Here is a 23,350-nt window from a genome sequence, read left to right as displayed (position 1 = left end):
TCTCTGCAATGCTGTCTAACTTCCTGTTCAAGAAATCTATAACTCTGTGACAGCCTGTCCACACCTTCCTGCGGTTCTGGCCACGGAGGAAGCAACCTCCTGAGCCTTTGATGCAAATGAATGTATAGGAAAGGAACAAGAGGAAATGGGCTGACAATGCAGGATGGGAGGCTTGGCACAGACAGCAGAGCTCACTCCCTGCCTAAATGGGGGGGGTAGGAAAGATGGCACCTGAGCTGTGTAAGAGAGGAGTGTCAAAGAGGTTCAATAATGGGAAGAAGGGAGGAAAGGAGGGAGGGAAGGGGGAGAGAGGGAGGGAGAAAAGTGAGAGAAAACGAGGGAAGGGGGAGGGAGGGAAAGAGAGAGGGAGGGAGGGAAAGAGAGAGGGAAGGAGGGAAGGAAGGAAGGAAAAAAGGGAGGGAGGGAGGGAAAGTGAGAAAGAGGGAGGGAAGGGGGAGGGAGAGAAGATTGGAGAGAGGGAGGGAAGGAGGAAGGAAGGGAAGGAGGAGGAAGGGAAAAAGGGAAGGAGGGAGGAAGGGAAAGAGGAGGGAGGGAGGGACAAAGGGAGAGAGGGAAGGGGGAGGGAGTGAAGGTTGGAGAGAAGGAAGGAGGGAGGGAAGGAAGGGGGAGGGAGGGAGGGAAAGGGAAAAAATGAGAAAGGGAGGGAAGGAGGGAGAGAAGGATGGAGGGAGGGAGGGAAGGGGGAGGGAGGAAAGCCTGGAGAGAGGGATGGAAGGAGGGAGGGGTGGAAAGAGGGAAGGAGGTAGGGAGGGAAGGTGGAGTAAAGAAGGGAGAGAGGGAAAGTGGAGTGAAGGTGGAAGGGAGGAAGGGAAGGGAGAGGGAGGGAAGTTTGGAGAGAGGGATGAAAGGAGGGAGGAATGGAAAGAGGGAAGGAGGGAGGGAGGGAAGGTGGAGTGAAGGCGGAAGGGAGGGAGGGAGGGAGGGCCTTTGTGAATGGTGACTTTAAACATGAGAGCTGCATTCCCGAAGAGGCCAGGACCAGGATGAGCAGGTCTGCAACAAGAAGAAAGTGGGTTAGACATGAAGGGCCATTCGCAAGTGTGACAGCGGTAGCTTCCTGAGGCCGGGGCCCAGCCTGGCTATTACCTAAGCTGTATGAATTGGGGCTGGTCATGTTAATGCTTCTGTGCCTCAGTTTCCTCATCTGTGAAATGAAAGTCCTAATGACACCTCCCTTTCAGGGTTGTTGTGAGGCAACCTTAAAAGAATGTACAAATGGTTGTTATTCCTAGGATGGCGCATCAGCCAGTCAACAAACAGGAAATGCTGATGGGCACAGCGCTAGGCCCTGGGGGGTCAAGCAGAAAGATGAAACAACCCCTGCCCTTGAGGAGCTTACATTCTACCAGGGAAGACAACAGGTCACACATAAGTGTCTATGCAACATAACACTATTAACAATGATAATAATAATAGCTAACATTTATTTAGGACTTTAAGGGCACTCAAAGCTATTTATCTGTGTTATCTCACTTGAACCTCACAATAAGGTAGGGGCTGTTATTATATTCCTATTTTACAGATGAGGATACTGAGGCTAACAAGTTTAATAACTTGTCCAGGGTCACACAGCTAGTAAATGCGTGAGGCCAAATTTGAACTCAGGTCTTCCTGACTCAAAGTCCAGCTCTCTATCCACTGCACCAACTAGCTGTGTATGGTACACATAGATGAGTGCATAGATGCATGCATCTATGCACACAATACATACATGTGCACATATTTACATATATCATATTTGTATGTATATACATATATCATACGTGTGGGGGGGTGTGGGTGTGTGTGTGGGTGTAGGGAGGTTTGGCTGATTTGTAGAGTGTGTGATGTGAGCAATGTATAGTAAGGCTAGGAAGCTTAACTGCAGCCCTTTTTAAATACCAAAAGGGGGAGTCTGAACCATTTTGGCCATTCGTGCATTCACCCGTCCAGGATGGGAGAGGCCCATGAGAGGCGGCATGGTACAATGATTAGAGCACTAGATTTGGAGTCAGGAAGACTTGGGCTGGAATTCTGCCTCAGACCCACATATCTGGCCTTAGGCAGGTCCTTTCGCTTCTCTGGACCTCAGTTTCTTCATCTGTAAATCAGGGGATGAGGCGCACTGACATGAGAAGCAGAGAGCTGCGCCTGGTCTTCTAGCCCTGTGGTCTGACGAGAAGCAGAACGTGTTCTTTGTCCCAGTGGAGACCTGAGCTAAAGTCTTTCTTGCAGCCTCCAAGAAGAACCTCCCTTTTCTTTGTGCCTGAGATATGACAGTGAGGTTTTATATCAACAAAATGTTATTTTCCTATGTCTTATGCCATTGGATTCTAGAACCACAGACTTAGGGCTGGAAGGAATGGCAGCAGTCACTGAGCCCAACCCCCTTTATTTGAGAGAAGGGTGTGAGGGTTGTTGAAGTTGGGGATCATGGGATCATAGATGGACAGTTAGCAGAGGCCTTGGAGAAGATGCAACTACTCTATCCCCTTCATTTTACAGATGAGGAAACTGAGGCCCAGAGATGTCAAGTAATTCTTCTAAGGTCACAGCCAGGATTTGGACCAATCTCTTCCAACTCCAAATTCAGATAGGTTCCTTCCTTGAGATGCTATAGAGGGAGAAACTAGGGCATGGGTGTGTGTGTGTGTGTGTGTGTGTGTATACATATATATATAATTTGTGTGTGTATTGTATGTAAGCCACTAAATAAATGTCATTTAATTCTAAGCCCCCTTCCTCTGAAGGTCCTCAACTGTTCAAATACCATTTGCTTTCCAAGTCACTTAACCCTGTATGCCTCAGTTTCCTTATCTGTAAAATGACCTAGAGAAGGAAATGGCCAACCACTCCAGTGTTTTTGGCAAGAAAATCCCAAATGGGGTCACAAAGGGTCAGACACGACTGAAAAAGACTCAGCAACAAACTTTCTCTGCCCCATCTCAGCATCAGCTACCCTCAGCCCCTCCCCTCACACACACCTTCCCTCTGGGTACTCTCTTTGGCATCTCCAATGAAGTTGGGATGGAGAGTGATGGAGACAGCCCGTCCTCCTCTGTCCAGCGGTCTTCCTCCTGCTGATCTAGCTCATTCTTCACTCAGGGCAGTGAGGGGAGCCATCACGTGGCTCTGAAAGCCTTTTCAGAGAAGCTGGTTTGTATTCAAGTTCCCGGCTCAGAGCTGGAAGAGCCTCTAGAATTGCTTCTGCCAGGGGTGTCGCTTTGGCCTTTCACTCAGAGTCTCAGGCTGGATTAAGGAGGAATGAGGCCCTGGACTGGGTCCTCCATGCAGCAGGGAGAGGAATAAGGCCTCCAGATGGTTTGTGTTTGGCCAGTGGGAGACTGAAAGTTGTGCCCTTGAAAGCATCTAAGGCATGGTTCAATTCACTTCAACAAGCATTTGTGGAGGGCCTATTATGTGCCAGGCACTGAGTTAGTAAGGGACTGTGCATGTGTGTGTGGAGGGGGAAGGAATACAGACAAAAGTACAAAGCAGTCCCTTCCCTCAAGGAGCATTTATTTTATTGCTTTTGAAAAGCAATGTATACACAGGTAAATAAAAACAAAATGCATGTAAAACAAATGTGAAGTAATTTCTAGTGGAAGGGGGAGCATTAAGAGCTGAGGGAATCAGGGAAGACCTCTTGGAGGAGATGGCGCTTGCACTGAGCCTGGAAGGGAACTGCTGAAGCTTCTGGAGAAGGTGTGTGTTTGTGTGTGTGTGTGTGTGTGTGTGCGTGCGTGCGTGCGTGCGTGTGTGTGTGCGTGCGTGTGTGTGTGTGTGTGTGTGTGTGTGTGTGTGTGTGTGTGTGAGAGAGAGAGACATGATCAGCCTTGGGCTTTAGGACTGTCCACTTAGCAGCTGATTAAATTAGATTAGATTAGAGAGAAGAGAGGCTGGCTATAAAAATATCAATTAGGATGCTATTCCAATAGTCCTAGAGAGGAGAAAAAGACCTAAACTACTATGGCTGGGACAGGGATGGAGAGAAGGAGGCAGATGCAAAGGATATTTGGGGGGCAGAATCAACGAGACTTGACTATCATTGGATGAGGGGTGTGAGAGGATGGATAGACTTTGAGATTGTAAACTTGGCTGGAAGGATGATGGTGCTACTAACAGAAATAAGGAAGTTAGGAGGAGGGATTTAAGGAGGGAAGATAACACATTCTGCTTTGGGCTTATTGAGTTTGAGTTGCCTTATGGGACGTCCTCTGGAGATGTCCATCAGGCAGTTGGAGATGTGGAATTGGAGCTCAGGAGAGACATGAGCGCTCCATATGTATGTCTGGGAGTCACCTGCATAGAGATGATAGTCATGCCCATGGGAGCTGATGAGAGCTCAGAAAGAATGTAGAAAGATGAGAGAAGAGGGTCCACCAGAGAGCTGGAGGAACATCCATACTTAGCTGGAGGGACTTGGAGGATGGTCATATTGTTAGGAGGAAGACCCAAGAAAGAGCTGTGTTAAGATATCCAGGAGAAGATACTTAGCAATTTTCTCTAAAAGATAATGACCTAGCCTGCAGATCTTCTAATGAGGAGTAGCTGAGTGTCCCAGGCCCTCCCCCAGCTCCAGCATCACTCCTGATTATCAGGCTACCTCTCCTCTTCCTGCTTCAGGTCTGGAGTCAGTTAGGTTGGGATGGTTATTGTTGTTTGTCCTTCATTCTCCAAGAGGACCATGACTTCAGGGAGGTGATGCCATGGCTTTGTAAGTGAATTGGATTTAAGTGAGGGAGGGCTGTGCAAAGTCACCAGCCTCACTTTCTTCTCCAGCACCATCTGAGTCCAGTGGCCAGATATAGATCAGGACTACTAGAGATGGCCCCAATTGGGATGGTAAACAGGAAAAGGCAGAAGTACCCAAATGACCATCTAAAAGAAGGGTAACAAACCCCCAAACAGACTCATTGGTGAATGCAAATAGCGTGCTAAAGATATGTTGATTTCATGCAAATATACTTTGACCCTCCCAATTGTTTCCCCTCCCTGTATCTAATTTTCGGAAAATCCCTAAAGGAAATCACTGCTCTAGAACATCTGCATCTGGCACATAGTAAGCACTTAATGAATGCTTTTTTATTCACTCATCCAATTTATTCATTCATTCAATTATTTCATTCATTTATTCTTTCTTTCCAATTTCCTCTCTAGAGCCAGTGATGGGGTCAGAGGGATCTAGGTTAAAATGCCAACTCTGAGTCTTACTGAGACAGTGAGATGGTAAGTAGAGTCAAGAAGTTCAAATCTGGCCTCAGACATCTTCTGTGTAACCCTGGGAAAGTCACTCAGCCTCCATCTACCTCCATTTTCTCACTTGTAAAATGGGGATAACGATAGTGCCTACTTCCCAGGTTGTTGTAAGGATCAAATGAAATAATATTTGTAAAGTGCAAACTTTAAAGAGCTTTATAAATACTCTCTATTGTTATTACTTCCTGTGAGATTTTGGGCAAGTCTCTCCACCTCCCTAGCCTTGGGTTCCTAATCTGTAAAATGGGAATGTTGGACTAATGCCCCCTGGAGCACCCTTTCAGCTCTAGAGCTAAGATCTCTTCCTCCCACCTCTGGCCTGGGTTTTGTGTAATATTTGAGTTGACAGGACCTTGGGAAGGGAGGAAGGGTCAGTGGGAGCCTGCTCTCCCCTTGGGGGCTCCTTCCTGAATGATGCCTCACCATGGGCTTTCTTCATATGGCATCACAACCCGCATCCCGTGTGCTCCTCTGGTTAGAGTAAGACCACACTGCTTCGTACTGAAAGTGTGAGGATTCCCAAGATGCAACGAGCTTTCCAAGGCCAGCCTTGTCCAGTTTGGGAGCTAAATCTTACTTCAGACCCCTCTGACTAGTCCTTGTATACCTTCAATAATCTCCCTGCTGAGTCAAAATCTGCCCTATCTGACTCTCTGTCTGTCTCTCTGTGTCTTTCTATCTTTATATATCTGTCCTTACATCTCTCTGTCTTTCTGCCTCTGTCCGTCTGTCTGTCTATCTTTTTGCTTCTGTCTCTGTCTGTGTCTCTGTTTCTGTCTGTCTCTGTGTTTGTTTCTGTCTGTGTCTCTATGTCTATGTCTCTCTCTGTCTCTGCCTTTCTGCCTCTGTCTCTGTGTTTCTCTCTGTTTCTGTCTGTCTGAGTCTCTGTCTCTGTTTCTCTCTGTGTGTCTCTGTGTATCTTTCTGTCTCTCTCTGTCTCTGTCTCTCTGTCTCTCTGTCTGTCTCTGTCTGTCTGTCTCTCTCTGATCCCCTAAAGGCCAGCCCAATCATGAATGGAGAAAAATCCAAATTTTTCCCATGGGTCCACCCACAATAAATTGTTCTTCCTCTGGCTACATGGCCCCACAGGCCTAGGTTTGTGCCAAGTGAAAAACACTCTTCTTGAAGAATCTTTCCCAAGTCCTGGACCTCTGACCCAGTGAAGGTTCAAAAGGTTGCAAAGAAGGTGCTACTTAGGAGCGGGAGGAGCCGTCAGTCCCCGGTAATAATTTGTGGATTGAGCCTGGAGGGAGCCTGGGGCTGGGGGCTGCTCCTGATGATAGGTAGGAGGCAAACAAACAAAGCCACCCTCACTCCCCCAAGAGACCATAGGCCAAGGGGGATTGGGCGGAGGGCTAGGGGATCACCAATCACAGCTGAATACCTCCTTGCACTCCTTGCTGCACTCCTGCGATAATACTGCACCTGCCTCCTCTAATAACCTCTCGGTCCCTGGCCCCCGATAAACCAGCCCTGTGTGTACTTAGGGAAAATCCCCTCTGCCCTATTTCACCGTTTCCCTCCTCCCCCCTTCCTGCTAACCCTAGTCTCCAGCCCCAGGCTTGGTTCTGAGCATCGGCTGATTCAGAGAATTGGGAGGGCTAGGGAGGGGGGAGAATGGATGGGCCAGCCCAGCCAGGGCATCTCCTCCCACGACTATTTCTGCGTCTTGTCCCTCCTCCCACCCAGAGGCCTGTGCTTTAGTGCTGGGGCTCCAAGGGGGAAGATGTCCAGTCGTACACACACATCAGAGTCACCCTCTGCCCTGAGCCAAATGCGTCATAAATAACTTTCTCTCAGAAAGCTCTTCCTTCTTTTTCATAGTAGATGCTCCCAGCCCTGCCTGCCCACGTCTAGTACAGGGGCCATGGGGCCCATATTCCACCCTCTGCCTCTGCATCAAAGTCTCTGAGTCCTGAGAGGCAGTATGCTATATATATATGAGCACTAGACTAGGAGTCAGGCCAACTGGGCTCAAATCCAGGTTCTGGCCTCAAATGTTCTGTCTTGACCGAGACACTCCATCTCTCTGACGGTCAGTTTCTCATCTGCAAAATGGACTTGATCATGTATGACCAGACTTGCTGGGCTGCTGCCGTGAATCATAGAGTGGCCGTATAAATGTGAACTCCGCATTTCTGCAGTGCTCCAGATATGGGGTCATGATGCTCCCTGCTCTAGGCTAAGGCAGCACTATGAGGGCTCTGTGCCCCCATCCTCGGGCCTTTCAGGAGGCTCCCTCTCAGTCCCTGATGGACCAGAGCATTTATTGCGCCTTGTTCCCCTTTCCCTTGAGATTACTGAGGGAGGGGGATGAAGAAGCATTAATGCACAAGCCCCCAGTGATCCCATTCCTTAGTCTCTGTTTATTCATATTAGGATCTGTTCCTTTCATCCTGAAGCAGGCTGTTCAGGACCCACTCCATAATTTGCTGAGCTATTCAACAGTCATGCTGAGTTCATCATCTCTGATGAGAAGCTCTGGAGGAGAGAGCGCAGGAGTGGCGCAGGAACGATGGGGTCAGCGCATCGTGGTTTCAGAGGCGATAGAGTGGGACTTGTCCGGAGGCAAGGAAGGTTGGAGGCTGCACCTTCTAGACCTGGTCCTGTCTCCTGACTTTGGGCAAGTTGTTCTAGCTCACTAGGCCTCCGTTTCTGAACTTAAAAATGCAAGGAACATTTATTAAGCGCCTCCTATGGGCAGGGTCTCGTATGGGGTGTCAGATGTACAAAGCTGTGCAGGAGAGGCCCTGTGATCAGAAGTGCTGAGAGCGTAAGGTGGGGGGAGACAAATCCCCAAGCAGCTATGTCTAGAGAAAGGGAAGATTTGGACAAAATGCTTAGAGAGAGGAAGGAGAGGCCACTCTTGTATGAGGATAAGAGGCAGGGCAGGGCTCTGGAGGAAGTGACCCCTGAGCTGGGCCTTGAAGGATAAGAACCTCAGTAGAGAGAACTTAGGGGCAGAATAAAAGCAGAAGTCAGAGGATGGAGCTCCACCTTGGTTGGAGCATGATACATGTTAGGCTTTCAAGAGTGTGGTGAGACAAGACTGACCACAGGAGGCCTTGAATACCAGGACAAGCTGGTTAATGAGGATTAGCACTCAGGCATGAACATGAAGGCAGGCAGGCAGCCTTCTCTCCATGCTGGCCTCTCTCAGGACACCACTCTGCCTCGGATCATGTTTTTCTATTGTAGACAATGCTTTGGAGCTACTCTTCCATTCTCACAGTCTGGGTGCTCAGACACTCGGTGGGGGAATACTCCGCTGGTCCCTTCTGAGTTCAAGGGTAGTCCTGAGGAGTTGTGGGGCATGCAGTGATTTCAGCCCCACACTTATGCTTTCTTAGGAGGTGTCCTTTTGCCATTGGACATGGATGAAGGAAGAAGGCCTGAGGTTTAAATTCCTACTGAGGATGTCCTAGTGAAGAAGTCCCTGAAGCCTGTCACTTTCTCCCTCACTGCCTCTGTTTTCCTCTCCATAGAGTGGAAGAGTCATCAGTCCTCCACTCTGACCAGGGAGAGAAAGAGCCCAAAGGCTTCTGGGAAACTTGAAGCCTCAGAGTAAGGGGCCAAGACCTCCCTTCCACCAAGGGGATTATCAATCAGCCAAGAAGTAATTAGTGAGCATGACTGTGAGTTTGGCTCTGTGCCAAGTGACAGGGAGGCACTCGTACAGACAGGGCCAAGATGTGACCCGGCTTGTGGGATCCAGTTCAGCTCAAAGTCTGGTGAGTGAGTGGTCTGAGAAGACATCAGGTTCAGGAATGGTCATTTGGGACTTGGTGCATCTGAGTTAATCGATATCATCCTGGGTTTAAATCTGGCTGCTTATACAATGAGCTCTGGAATTTTCATCACGGTGTAGGGAAAAGGACCATGGGCTCAGTGTCAGGTGGCCAGGGTTCAAATCCCACCTCTGCAGCTTTGGGGAGGTCATTTCACTCCCCCTCCCCTGCCCCCTGCCTCAGTCTCTGCCCCTCCATCTCTGGCCTTCATGTCTTTGCATCGATGGTCCCCCATGCCTGGAAAACGCCCCCTCCTTGCCTCTGACTCTTAGAGTCTCCGGTTTCATTCAAGGTTCAGCTCCAAGGCCACCTTCTACAGGAGCCTTTTCCAGTCCTTCCCTGAACCCAGTGCCTTCACCTTGAAGGCTATCATGGATCTGCTTGGTATCTGAACCTCTCTGGGTAAGTGTTGTCTTTCCCATTCAAATGTAAGCTCCTTGAGGGCAGGAATACTTTTGTTCTTGTATTTGTAACCTCAGCATTTAATTAGCACGCAACAGACACTCTTGTAGATTGGATTGGATTGTGCCTCAGTTTCTCCATCTCTGAAACAAAGAGACTGGACTAGATGACTCCTAATGTCTCTTTTCATAGCTAAATTCTAGGAAGTTAATTTTATTTCAACATTACCATTGTGGCAAAGTCTTGCGGTGACCATAGTTAAATGGAAAGGGCCTCTCATAAAGCAGCAGGACACCTGTATCCCTCCACCACTTGCTAGCTGTTTGACCTTGGGTAAGTTACTTACCCCCTCTGGGCCTCAGTTGCTTGTTTTGTCAAATGGGAACAACTATACCTTACCTGTACATAGATGTTGCTTGATAGCAGATAGCCCATGCAATGCATAGAGCACCAGATCTGGAGTCAGCAAGACCTGAGTTCAAATCTGGACTCAGACACTTACTAGTGGCCCTGGGCAAGTCACTTAACCTCTGTTTGCCTCAGTTTCCTCATCTGTAAAATGGGATAATAATAGTACCTACCTCCCAGGGTTGTTGTGAGGATCAAACAACACCATAATTATAAAGTGCTTAGCACAGTGTCTAGTACATAGTAAGCACTACATAAATGTTAGCTATGATTATTATTATTATTATTATTATTATTAAATGCTTTTGTGTTCATTCATTCAGCTGGAGCAGATGTTCTTTATGGAAGTAGCACAGTATGGTAAATGAGACTTGGAGTCAGAAAGACCTGAGTGCAAATCTCACCTCAGACAATTACTATCTGTGTGACCCTGAAAAAGTTATTTCATCTGTCTCAGCCTCAGTCTCCTCTTCCGTAAAATGAGAATAATAATAGCAGCACTTGACGTCACAAAGTTGCACTATATAGACACCACTTCCTTATTATTGAGGTTCCTCCCAGAAATTAGAGCTCTAATCACATGAGGAAGGGAGATGGAGGTCATGCTGCCTGTTATGTAGGTATGCTACAATGGGGAAACTGAGGCAGGGGACGATATTGAACTAGCTTCCAAATTGTGATTCTGGTTCATTTGGAAATCTGAAACGAGCGCAGCCCTGGAGAGGCTGGAGCTGAGAAGGCACCATTTTAACTAGATCTCTAGCTTTCCTCTCTCTCTCCTGGAAGATGAGTCTAGGAGAAGCCCTCCCCTCCCCATCTCCCAACCTCCCCTGATGCTCTGGGTCCACACCAGCCACCAATGAGCCAAAGTTCAACAACAACAACAACAACAAAAGTCTGCTAGGCAGGAGTAGCAGGGGAGGTGTTTAATTGGCTGGTCTCTGCTGCAGCCTGATAAGCCACTATTGATTTTCTGTTGGAAGAGTCGCCTGTGAGAGCATGTATGTGTGTGTGTGTGTGTGCGTGCACATGCATGTGTGTCCATCTCTGTCTCTGTCTCTCTAATGCTCTCTCTGAGGTGTGAGTACTTGACATTTCTGCTACCAGCTGGCCTCTCTCCACTCCCCATCACTTTTTCTAGAAGATGAGACAGGTCAGTCTCTCTCTAGATGGTGCCTCTGTCTGTTCCCCAGGGTCTGCCTTCCCACCATGATCCCTTGACCCCACCAGGCCCTCACCCCTATCTCATTTCAATTCCTCATTCAAGGCCCTTAGCCTTGACCAGCCTTCTGGCTCTAGTCTCTTCCCTAGTGAGGAACTGGTCAACCATTAAGAGCCTTGCAGAGATGGGTACTAAGTCTGGACAAGAAAATGAGGGTTCAGATTGTGCCTTTGCCACTCACAGGATGTGCAACTGTTAGCACATCACTAAAGTTTGCTGAGCCTCAGTTTCCTCATCTGTAAAGAGGGGATAAAGCACTTGTACTCCCTACCTCACAACTCTAAGAATCATCTACAAGCATTTATTAAATGCCTACTTTGTGCCCCAGGGCAGCTCAATGGAGTAGTGGATAGAGCATTGGGCCTGGAGTTAGGAAGACCTGAGTTCAAAGCTGACCTTTGACACATACTAGTTGTGTGACCCTGGGCAAATCACTTAACCCTGTTTGCCTCAATTTCCTCATCTGTAAAATGAGCTGGAGAAGAAAATGTCAAACCACTCTTTGTCAAGGAAACCCCAAATGGTAACAAAGAGTTGGACATGCTGAAATTACTGAACAACAACAGAATCTTTGTGCCAGGCACTGTGCTAAGGGCTGAGGAGATAGATAAGCTAAAGACAGCTCCTGCCCTTGAGGAGCTCGCAGTCTAATGGGGGAGGCAATGTGCAAAACTATGTGCAAACAAGGTATAGACAGGATAAACTGGAGATAATTAACTGACCGCAGGGACTGAATTTAGGAGAACTGGCAAATGGTTGGAACGGAGATGGGAAAGAAGCCACAGGACTGAGGAGATGATGGAGGTAAGGAGAAGAGGAGACAGAGATGAAGAAGTGGAGATGAGAGGATAGCGATGAGGGGATGGAGATGAGAAGATGGAGATAAGGAGATGGAGATGAGAGGTTGGAGATGAGGAGCTGGAGATGAGAGGTTGGGGGATGAGGAAATGGAGATAAGGAGATGGAAATGAGAGGGTGGAGATGAGGAGATGGAGATGAGAGGATGGAGATGAGAAGATGGAGATGAGAAGATGGAAATGAGAGGATGGAGATGAGAAGATGGAGATGAGAAGATGGAGATGAGGAAAAGGAGATAAGGAGATGGAAATGGGAGGGTGGAGTTGAGGAGATGGAGATGAGGAGACGGAAATGAGAGGGTGGAGATGAGGAGATGGAGATGAGGAGATGGAAATGAGAGGGTGGAGATGAGGAGTTGGAGATGAAGAACAAGAGCATTCCAGGCATGGGGGGATGGGGACAGTCAGAGAGAATGCCCAGAGCTGAGAGATGGAGGGTCTTGTTGAGCCAGGAGGCCAGTGTCAGTGGCTCAAAGACTACATAGGAGGGGATGAGTAAGGTGTAAGGAGATGGAAGAGGGAGGAGTGGGCTAAGGTCTGAAAGGCTTTAAAAGTCAAACAGGAATTTTTCTTTAATCCTGATAGTGATAGGGAGTCCCAGGGGGATGAGGGCAGACTTATGCTTTGGAAAGATGACTTTGACAGTTGAGTGGTGGACAGACTGGAGTGGAGAGGGGCAAGGCAGGCAAACCTAGTAGCTGGCTATTGCAATAGTCCATTTGTGAGCCTCAAATGTAAAATATTTTGAAAATTTTAACACTATATAAATATCTGCTATTATTTTCACTTATTGCAAGAGGAAATGTAGCATATTGGCTAGTACATTGGCCCTGGAGTCAGCAAGATGGGTTCAAGCCTCACCTCTGATATATACTGACAGTGTGAGCCCAGACAAGTACATTAACTCTCAGTGCCCCCAGATGGCTCATCCTTTGAAGGGCAGGTGCCTATCTGCATTGGTGAAGGGAGTTTCCTTATCATGAATTCTCTATCTCATGAAATCAGAGGGCTCCAGCTCATCCACTGTTGTTTAAAATTGCAGTAGACAAGGAGAAAAGTGAACTGGTACAATGAATGAAGGGAGCAGGGGCTCCTTCCTTGAGACCTTTTGCCATCCCCCCAACTGCCAGGGCCCCCTGTCCCAAACTCCCTTAGATTGGACTGTATTAGCACTGTAAATATCTTTGCATGTGCTTGTCTTCCCCATTAGAATCTCAGCTCTTGAGAGAGCTGAGAGCAGGAATTCTTTGTATCTGTATCCCCAGCACCCAGCACAGTGCCTAACACAAGTGTTACTTAATGAATATTCTTTAGTTGATGATTGATTAGCATGTAAAGGTGCCTTCTCCTGATCACCTTCAGTATTAGTAACCTGGTCCTACTATACCTGTCTGGCAGGACTGCCAGGCTGGCAGGCCTAGGGAAAGCCTAGGGCTAGAGTCTACCTTCTGGTACCTTTCTGGGATTAAAAAAAAGGACAACAATAATAAGACAGTCAGGTTCCAGTGAACATTGTTCATTACTTCCACAAAATTCAATTCAACAAACATTTATTAAGTACCTACTGTTTTCCAGGTACTGTGCTAGGCACTGAGGGTACAGAGAGACAAAAATGAGACAGTCTCTTGCCCTCAAGGAGCTTACATTCTACTGCAGACAAGCAAGCAAACATGTATTAAGTGCCTACTGTGTTCCAGATGTTGGATAGTGCTGGAGATTCAAATACAAAAGTGAATCATTTCCTGTCCTCAAGGAACTTATATTCAGGAAGTGAGATGGGGAAGGATACAATATATATTGTTGTTGTTGTTGTTCAGTCACTTTAGTTGTGTTGACTCTTGGTGACCACATCTGGGATTTTTGGGCAAAGATACTGGAGTGGTTTCCCATTTCCTTCTCCAGCTCATTTTATAGATGAGGAAACAATGTGTATACAGATAAGCATATATATATATATGTATATGTATATGTATATATATACAAATATGTATACAGGTACATGAATACATACAATAATGTGTATATTAATATGTATGCAGATAAGTAAAAATATACATTAATAACAATTAATATTAATACCAGCAGTGGAAGGAGATCAAGAAAGGCCTTTTGTGGTAGTTGGCAACTAAGCTGAGTTTCAGCGTTTTAGAGGGAGTTAAGGATTTCAGAGGCAGTGGGGAGGAAGGAGTGCATTTCAGACATCAGGCAAAGCCTATGCAAAGGTGGAGAAAAGGCAAACAAATATCACTTGTGAGACCAGTTTGTCTGGAACATAAAGCACGAGCAGTATAGTCTGCTGGAAGCCAGAGGGCTTTAAGGGCCAAACAGAAGGGGTTGTATCTAATCCTAAGCAGTTAGGAGACTCTGGAAATGACACAGTGAGACCTGTACTCAAGGAAGATAACTTTGGCAGCCATTGGGAACTGGAATTGGAGTGAGGAGAGACTCAAGGCAGAGAGACCCATTGAGAAGCTATTGCAATAGTCTAGAAGAGCAATGATGAAGATATAAGATGGTGGCTGTGCGAGTCAAGGGAAGGAGGCAGATACCAGAACTGTTAGAGAAGTGAAATCAGCAAGACTTGGCAACTGTTTGGATATGGAAGGGAGAGTGAGGGAAAGTGAGGTGTTAAAGATGACATCGCAATTACAATCCTGGGGGACTAGAAGGATGGAAATAGGGGAGTTTAGAAGAGGGAAGGATTTGGGGAAAAGACAACTAGCTCTGTTGTGGACATGCTGGGTCTGAGATGCCCATAGGGCATCCACTTGGAAATATCCAGTAGGCAGCATCCAATAGGGTGACATGGGGCTGGAGCTCAGGGGAGAGACCAGGCCTGGAACTACAGATCAGGGAGCACAAAGCAATACTAAGTAATTTCATGAGGGAGATTGTGCTAATAACTGGAGGAATCTGGAAAGGCCTCATTTAGGAGACTGGCAAAAACATAATGTGACAGAACAGATACTAATCAGGGCAGTGATTTCCCTAGGAATGATGCAAAGAGCAGGGGACTGAGAGGAGGAGGGACTTCTTTCCAAACTCACATTGGAGTTTGAGAGGGAAGTGTTAACAGTTCTATTCAGAAATCATTTGGCTTGATGAGACCTTCTTTGAGATATGCCTTTATTTGACATTTCTTTAGTGCTGTGTGGAAGTCTCAAGGTGCTGGACCTGGAATCCAGGTTCATGTCTCACCCCTGATCCTGACAGTATAACCCTGGTGAACTCACTTCACTCATGTGCCTCCAGCAGGGCATTCGACTCATTGGAAGGAATTCTCTATGTACACTAGCACCCAATGTCATCTGATCTTCCTACTTTTTTCTATAAGATAGGAAACAACAAATATCCATAGTCCTTTTAGGCTGACAAAACGCTGATCTCATAGTGAACCTGTGAAGGAAGGTAGCCAACGTGTCATCCCCATTTTACAGATGAAGAAGCTGAGGCTTTTCATCGTTCAGTCATATTTCAGTTGTGTCTGATTCTTTGTGACTCCATTTTGGGGTTTTCTTGGCAAAGATACTGGAACCATTTCCTTCTCAGAGCTCATTTTACAGATGAGGAAACTGAGACAAATAGGGTTAAGTGACTTTCTCAGGGTCACACAGCTACTAAGTGTCTGAGGCCAGATTTGAACTCACAAAGATGAGTCTTCTTTTTTCAGGGCTGACACTCCATCCACTGTACCACCTAGCTGCTTTCTTGAGGCTTAGAGAGATTAATTAACTTGTCTGAGGTCCTGTGTTGGACTTGGCATTCAATGCCAGGTCTCCTGACTCCCTGTTCAGTCCTTTCTGTCTTGAATGACAGAAAGATGCCTTTTACTACTACCATTAATACTGAGTCTATGACTCCTCAGGTGGGTTCTTAAGAATCATACATCCCTCCCCACCAGACTTTTCGAGTAGATTTCTTTTCCCATAAATGAACATCAGTGTATTTTCTCACTTGAGGGTAGAGGTGAGGATAAACATTTAGAGAAGCATTTCCTTCTGAACCATCAGAAGGGTTGTTCCTGACCTAGTCTAGGAAGCAGTTTGACCAGACACCAGCACTCCATCTCTTAGCTTTGCCTTCTCAAGAGGCAGTTGGGAGTGTAGAATTATAGCCTCTCCCAGCTGGAAAGAACCAGGGAGGATATCTCAACCACTCTGCCCCTGAATAGGAATAGTGTCTATAATATAACCAACAGGTAGTTCAAGCTCATCTTGAAAACCTCCAGTGAAGAGGAAGCCACAACTTCCAGAGAAGGCCCATTCCTTACCTTGCTGGTTTTAACCATTAGGACATTCTCCCTTGTGTTGAGCCAAAATTCGCTCCTCTAGCAGCTAGGTCTCAGTCCCCTGGTATGAGTTCTGCTCTTTGGAGCTGAGCAAACCAGGTCCAGACCCTCCTTCATGTAACAACCTTTCAAATACTAGAATAGTTATCAGGTGACCCAAAGTCTCTTTTCTGGGTTAAACATCCTTTCCCATTTCCTTCAACTGAGGCTCATTTGGAATGATCTGGAAGGACTTTGCCAACTTTGTTACCCTCCTGTAAAAGTTCTACAGTTGTCAACAGTTAGTTGCATTTCAGAGCTTGCATCACTGAGCCAGCTCATTTGGGCTTATGGGGAGCTGATTGTTAAATTTTCAGTGTGGGTATTTACACCTTAGAAATCAGCAGCCATTGCAAATCAGGGTCTGATTTGTTGTTTTGTTGATTGTCTAGACTTAAGAAAGTGATGGAGAAAAATGAATGATGTGTATTGAACTTAAAAGCGTATTCTTTTTTCCCTCCTGAAGAGCCAGTTGTTAAATGTTTGCCAATACTCCACTGATTCCAGTGCACTGCTATGGCTTCTCAGGATCAATTATAAAATTCATTAGATATCCATTCAGAAAGACAGGGGCTTCTCCTACAACCTGGAAATCCCTTTACTGTCCAATGTGCCATGACCATCTTCTCCCTTCCATCATTCCTATTGCCTCCTTCAGGAAGTCTTCCTGGGTGAACAGGGTAGAAGCCAGCCTCTTCCCTGGTCCCCCACTGCCTGGATTTGGACCTGGATTTGAAGCCACCCTCCTTTGCTTTCTGGCACAACGCTGACATTTTCATTGTCTTTTTTTTAAACTGTACCGTCTCCCAATATGTCTTCCATGGGCATAGTTCTTATAAGAAATGATGGAAAGAGTCTTCACTTCTAAACCAGGACACCTGGATTTTCATTGTGCCTCTGCCTTTAGCTGGATGAGAGGTCTTAGCCAAGTCACCTCGTCTCCTCTGGGTCTTGATTTATTCAATGGTAGAATGAAGAGTTTTGGCCAGATGGTCACCAGCGACCTTTCCAGTCCAATTTAAAGGGCACTTAGGTGGTACAGTAGAGTATTGGGTCTGAAGTCAGGAAGATCTGAGTTTAAATCCTACCTCAGACACTTATTAGCTGTGTGATCCTGGGAAAGTTACTTAAGGTCTCTGTATCTCAGTTTCCTCAACTGCTAAGTGGGGACAATAATAGCACCTCTCCCAGGGTTGTTGCGGGGACCAAATGAGATAATAATTGTAAAGTGCCTTGCACATAGATGGTGCTAGAAAAATGTGAGCTACATGATGATGACAATTATTATTATTAAACACTTGCTTCTTTTGTTCCTTTTCTCTGGTGACATTTAGACATTTATCTCTTCTATTTATTAATCTAGACTTGTGTGGTTTGTCTAGAATAACAAGCTCCATAGGCCCCATGCCTCTTCATATCATGCAAGGTCACACATGGATACAAGAGGAATCCATGCTTCTGATGATAATCAGACCCTTACAGGGGCACAAAGGCATGATACCCTTTAATGAGGAATTGTAGCGGGTCCAGAAGGCCATGGAGAGTCATAGTAAGTGCACTGGATTAGGATTCAGCACACTTGTGTGTGATCACTGCCTCCCAATGGATGGAAGGAAGGATGGATAGCTAGATAGAAGGGTGGATAGATAGATGTTTGGATGGCTATATGAATGGATGGATGGATGGATGGATGGATGGATGGATGGAAAGATAGATAGATGGATGGATGGATGGATAGATAGAAATATGAATAGATGGATGGACAGATGAACAAATACACCCCAGCACGGACTTCAAAAGAAGGGTGATTTCATTATTTTTTGGCAAGTCCTCCAGCAACCCAGATTCCAACTCCTTTCCCTTATTAGATGGTCTTCACGAGTTTCTAGGGCTGGAAAAATTAAAGAATCCATGTCTTTGCTGACTTCCTAGGGCTGCTGGGTTGATGATACAAGATCATTGTCAGGGAATGATTCACTTTGTGAACATAAGGGACCATTGTGATTGCACGTGCCAAGAGCTTCATCTTCAGTAATGCCAGCTAATCACCCATAGTGGTATGAGACCTACTCTTCCACCTCCTTGTTACTGGGCCCATTTGGCACACCAAAGTCTAACTCGATGCCGAGGTCAGACAAAGAGGCCTGGCTCTGCCAGATGTCCAAGTCTCACCCAGCCCAGGATACAGCTCCGTGTATTCACTGCAGACCTTTCCATTTGGGTTAATGGGGGAAGAAGTGGGGGAGGGAGATCCTAGGGTGGCACTGATAAGAGATTGGGTGGGGGGGGCAGGGAAGGTAGGATGAGGTGGGGGATGGGGTGGGGAAGCTGCTGGCTGCCACTGTCTGAAACAGACAGGCCATCTTAAAAGAAAACCTCCAGCCTCCCTGGAGATATAATAGGCTTAGCTGGACTGCTTGACACATGTCGGATAAAATAAAAAAAAATAAATAACAATGTTTGTAAGAAGATTAGCACAAACGCCTCAAAAGCCTCCAAATTTCTCTAGGGAACCTCCCTGGCTGCATCTCGGAGTGACAGCTCCCACCGCCTTATCAGAGGAATAATGAGTTGCCAGGATTTGGGGTCATTAAAAGCCCTCCCTGCTCCCTCTTCCTTCTCCCACCCCCCACTCCATCACCCCTTTGCCCAACCTCCTTGACATGCCTTTGATGAGGGAGCTGGGTGGATCCTGTGATGGGGGTACAGCATGTCCCCTGCTAGGCTGGCCCGGGTGGAGGTGAGATGTTGGGGTTTAACTTGGCGGAAGTAATTCAAGTCGACGATCCAATTTGTGTGTGTGGGCCCTCCAGCCAGGGAGCCTGTCTCCCTGGACCTCCCGCTTCTCTGTCCGGGCTTGATCTCAGCAGCCAAAGTGTGTGTGTGTGCCTGTAGATATAGCCATGTATACAATGATGGAGGAAGAATTAGATGTATTCGTATAGCGACAGAAGGAAGAAGAAAGAGCGAGAGAGACAAAGAAAGAGTATCTCTATTAACCCGGTGTCTACAGCATATGGGCGGCATCCCTACAGACCTGCTGAGGGCCTCCAGGATCGAGATCATTAGTGGATAGAAAGGGCCCCTGCTCTTTAATCATTTGTCATCTTTCTTATCTTCAATGAGCTCAAAGCACTTACAGCCCTATTGATTTTTTAAAATCATCTCCACTCCTACTCCTTCCCATGGGAGAAACCGAGCAAGCTAGGATTACTAGCATTTTCTACTCAAAGAAACTGAGGCAAGGAGAACCCAAGGCCTTTGTGAAGTGGCACAGAAAACAATGGTCTTAGCAAAGAAAAGTCTGGATTTGTTGCAATTTACAAATTTTGTGGCCACAGGGAAACCACCTCACCTTCAGAGGCAGTAATGACACCTATGTAACCTTGAGTAAACGGAACTTCCCCACCTCGGTTTCCTCATCTGTAAAAGGAGAGCTAGATGACCTATTGCTCTAAGCCTGTGGTCTAAAGGTCCTCAAGATTTTAGAAGTCCCAGTTGCCTCCTTTACCCACAAAGTACCTCTGCTTCTGCCATTGACTGAAGAAATATTTTTAGTTTTGTGGCAATGATAAGACTTTTAGTTTCATCTTAGGGAAGAATTTGAATGTACAGAAAGGCATTAGCTTTTTAGAAAGTTGTGATTGGACATGGAAACAGACATTTCTGCCAAGCAAACATTTTTCTGAAAACTCTCAGAGTGGTTTTGTCCTAGAAGAGGAAGACAATCTGCATAGCAGAGGGTCTCACCATGGATGGATGGATCATTTGGAAGAATTGGAGCCATGTAACCTGGAGCAGAGAAGGTTCAGCAGGACCCTGGTCTCTGGCATGAGGCAGCAAGTGGAAGAAATTGCAAAGAGACAAATCTAGGCTTGGTATAAGGAAAACAACTTCTGAACTCTCAGAGTGGCCCAAAAGTGGATGAGCTGCCTTGAACCCACCAGGGTTTTCTTGCTTGAGAGAGCAGAGATTGGTTTTTGTACATGATTATTTATGTAGAGGTTGCCTCCCTGATGAACCACAGGCTCCATAAGGACAGGCAGGACAGGAGACAGGCATCCCCACTTTGCAAAGAGACTAGAACACAGTAGGTACTTAATAAGTGCATGTGGATGGATGCCTTGAACTTCTTTGGGCTTCAGCATCCTCATCTATAAAATGTGAGGAAGAATGGAAATGATGGTGTCAAAGATTCCTTCCAGCTCCAAATCTATGATGTTATGATCCTGATCTTCAGTTTTCTCATCTGCAAAATTGGACTGATAATACTCACACTCCTTATCTTGCTGGATGTTGTGAACAATGAGCTTGGTTATCCTTACAGTACTATATAACTGGGGGCTGTGTGACTTTGGGTGAATCACTTGACTGCCCGCAGATTCAGTTTCCTCATCTATAAAATGAGGGTGATAATAGCATCAATATCTCAAGGTTGCTGTGAGGATAAAATGCTTTATAAAGCATTTACAAACCTTAAAGTACTATATAAATGTGATGTATCATCACCACCACCACCATTACCACCATCGTCATCATCATCATCATCATTGTCAGGGTGCATGGGATGTTCACAGAGAACTAGCTCCTCTGGTGTGAGGGTTTGCCTAACCCTTTTCAGGGCTGCTTATCCACCTATAGTGTCCGCCTGATTCACCCAACCCTCACCTGTGGCTCCAAGAAGCTGTAGCATGAGCAGTGACCACTCCCCAGTAAAATGTCTCAGCAGACAGGTTAAACAAGGTTGAGGGTAACCAACTGACCTCAAATTCATCAGTGAGTTGGGAGATGTCTCTTCCAAGCATGTGCAGATATCCCTCGGCAGAATGGGTGGATGAGAGCAATTTGTTCCAACAGCCATGAAGGTGGCTGAAGCAGGCACTGTGGAGCACTTAGTCAAGACACTGAAGATGCCAAGGTCATCCAATGCACCCCAGGCCATCAGCAGATGTCCTGACTTTTGTCTTGCCATTGGACTTCAATGATTCTGCAAGAAAGAGAGTGAGTTTTAGAGCTTTGCTCAACTCTGCCTCATTTAAACCCAATTCACTCATGACTCAAAACATCATCAGTGATATCATTGGTTCTTTTCAAAAATTAAGGACAAACCATGTTATTATTATTATGACATATATAGCAAACCTTAAAGTGCTACATGTATTTTGTTGTTGTTTAGTCATTTTTCAGGGATGTCTGACTCTTCATGACCCTATTTGGGGTTTTCTTGGCAAAGTAAAATGGTTTGCCATTTCCTTCTTCCAGCTCATTTTACAGATGAGGAAACTGAGGCAAACAGAGTTAAGTGACGTGCCTAGGGTCACATGGCTAGTAAGTATATGAGTCTACATTTGAACTCACAAAGATGAGGTGAAAGGAGATTAAGTGACTTGCTCAGGGTCACACAGATAGTAAGTGTCTGAGGCTGGATTTGAACTCAGGTCCTCCTGATTCCAGGATTGGTGCTCTATCCACTGAGCAACCTAGCTTCTTGGTATGTACATACTTTTATTATTACAAAATATGTAAAGCAAAGCTTAAAATTCTGTATAAATGTTAGTTACTATTATTCTTCAGCAAGCCCATCAGTAGCTTTGTCTGGAACCCAAGGGTCTGACCTCCCAAGTTCTAGCTGTAACTACCTGGGCCAGGGTGTCTCTCCCAGCCATAATATGGCCACGGGAAAAGACCAGATGTTTGTCTTTGGTGGTTCTTCTTTCCCCTGTTTCATTGCCTCTGAAATTATGGTCATAGAATATCTGAGCAGGAAGGGATAAGAAGGACCATCCAATCTAACACAGTTGACAGAGAAAGAAACTTGAGGACCAGAGAGGTAACTTGCTCAGGGACCCTCAGACAGGTGCCAGCAGCAGGAACGTGCACTAATGGGCTCGTCAGAGAGGACTGGGGCAAGGCTCTGTATTTCCAAAGGGGGTCTATCCCATTAGTAATCTGAGAGTGGTCATTTCATACCCGGGAGACAGGTCAGTGAAGATTCTATTCTGTTGAATTCAACTAGTATTTCTTATAGGATTATTTTGGGCAAGGCATTATCTTGGGTTCTAGGATACAAATATGAACAAGGATCTAGCACCTGCCCTCTGGGGGTGAGGGGTTGGTGGCCAAAATATATCAAAAATGTAATACAAGAGAATGTGTTCAGTGCAATGAAATCCAGAGAAGGTACTAGGAGAAGTTTGAGGAGGAAGTGGCCATTTTCATTAGGGAAGAATCAAAGAAGGCTTCATGGAGAATTGAGACCTAGAACAAAGGATTGGATTTCTACAAATCCAATTGGGAGAAGGGTGGAAGGGGAGTCTATTCCCAGCATGGGAAACAGCATGAGAAAAAGGAAGGAGCTTTTTTCCCTTTTCCGGTGATGGACCTGACAGGAATGAAAAATGGTTCAGCCCCTGACATATCACCGTAGGTTGTCGTACAATATAGCTTCTAACAAAACTCGGCTGTCACGAACCCCAGGTCCCAGAAGTGTTTACCTTTATACCAAGAAAGTGGGAAAAGCACCCAAATCAGCCTGTGGTGTGTGCCCAGGAAGACTTCGAGGTGTTCATGCCTTGAGACCTGGAGTTCTTATGAGGCAAGCAAAGAAAAAAAACATGTCAGCAGAGCATATGGTAGCTCTATGTGTACTAAATGTGTCTGTGACAGGGTCAAGCGTGCTTTCTTGATTGAGGAGCAGAAAGTTGTTGTGAAGATATTGAAGGTACAAGCCTAGAGTCAAAAAAGTAAATAAAAAGGATATTTTTTTTAATAATAAAGAAAATTAAAACATGAGGAAAAAAAGAAAAGGGAAAGAGATGGGAGAGAGAAGGAAAAGACGGGGGGATATAGAGTAGTCCCCTTTGTCTATAGGGTAGAGCAGGGAACTTGTGGCCTTGAGGTCACATGTGGCCTTCTAGGTCCTTGGGTGTGGCCTTTTGACTGTGTCCAAGTTTTACAGAACAAATCCTTTTGTTAAGGGGATTTGTTCTATGAAGTTTGGATTCAGGCAAAGGGTCAAATTGAGGACCTAGGGGCCATATGTGACCTCGAGGCCACAGGTTCCCCACCTCTGGGGTAGAGTATAAAG

General features: G+C 46.1%; 1 pseudogene; it reads left to right on the top strand.

Annotated features, from left to right (window-relative positions):
- The first annotated feature begins 22,661 nt into the window (after positions 1-22,661).
- LOC114040441 lies at positions 22,662-23,014 on the top strand (annotated as a pseudogene).
- Positions 23,015-23,350: the final 336 nt, after the last annotated feature.

Source organism: Vombatus ursinus, unplaced genomic scaffold (genome assembly GCF_900497805.2).
Source record: "Vombatus ursinus unplaced genomic scaffold, bare-nosed wombat genome assembly UNPS02013164.1, whole genome shotgun sequence".
Lineage (NCBI taxonomy): Eukaryota > Metazoa > Chordata > Mammalia > Diprotodontia > Vombatidae > Vombatus > Vombatus ursinus.
The sequence above is the reverse complement of the archived record's forward strand: the minus strand, read 5'-3'. Positions and strand labels throughout refer to the sequence as shown.